This window comes from Tupaia chinensis, unplaced genomic scaffold, assembly GCF_000334495.1.
Source record: "Tupaia chinensis unplaced genomic scaffold, TupChi_1.0 Scaffold000037_3, whole genome shotgun sequence".
In the NCBI taxonomy this organism is placed as follows: domain Eukaryota; kingdom Metazoa; phylum Chordata; class Mammalia; order Scandentia; family Tupaiidae; genus Tupaia; species Tupaia belangeri.
The window spans coordinates 1,997,431-1,998,254 of record NW_006159486.1 but is presented as its reverse complement, the minus strand read 5'-3'; positions in this window follow the sequence as shown (position 1 = coordinate 1,998,254).

The following is an 824-nucleotide window of genomic DNA, read 5'->3' as shown; positions in this document are numbered from 1 at the left end:
GTTAGGTCTAGCATTTGAGTTAGGGTTAAAGTAATGATGTATTTCTGGTTAGGGTTAGGGTGTAAGTTTAGGGTATACTTTATATTTAGGTTTACTGTTAGTGTTGATTTAGAGTCCCGGTTAAGTTATGGTTCGGGTCAGGCTTAAGGTGTGGGCTAGGGTTAGGGTTAGGTCTAGCATTTGACTTAGTGTTAGAGTAATGATATATTTTGGGTTAGGGTGTGGTTTTAAGTTTAGGGGTGTAGTTAAATTTTGGTTTACTCTTAGGTTTAGGGATAGAGTCTTGTTTAGGTTCTGGTACGGGTACGTGATAAGTTTTGGGGCTTGGGTTAGGGTTAGGTCTAGCATTTTAGTTAGGGCTAAAGTAATGATGTATTTCAGGTTAGGATTAGGGAGTATGTTTAGTTTTATGGTTATATTTCGTTTAAGTGTTAGTGTTTGAGATAGAGTATCGTGTAGATTAGGGTTCGGGTCAAGTTTTACGTTTAGAGCTAGGGTTAGGGTTATGTCTATCATTTGAGTTAGGGTTAAAGTAATTGTGGCGAGCACTGCATATGGAAGCCACCTCGAGCTATCCGCCATCTTGGAAACCATTAGGCTTAACTTCCTCACTGAGCAAATCGTTTCTCAGAAATCATGTGACCAACCGTTCTCCCCGGAAGTGGTTGGGTTTCTAGGCAACGGGAGAGATCCACCCACATCAATGATTGGTTAATGCTGTTCTATCTCATTTGCATTTCGGGCAGTCAATTGGTGCCCACCAGCTGTATATAACTCGCCATTTTTCCTGAATAAACGGAAGTAGACGGAAGAAGACGACTTGA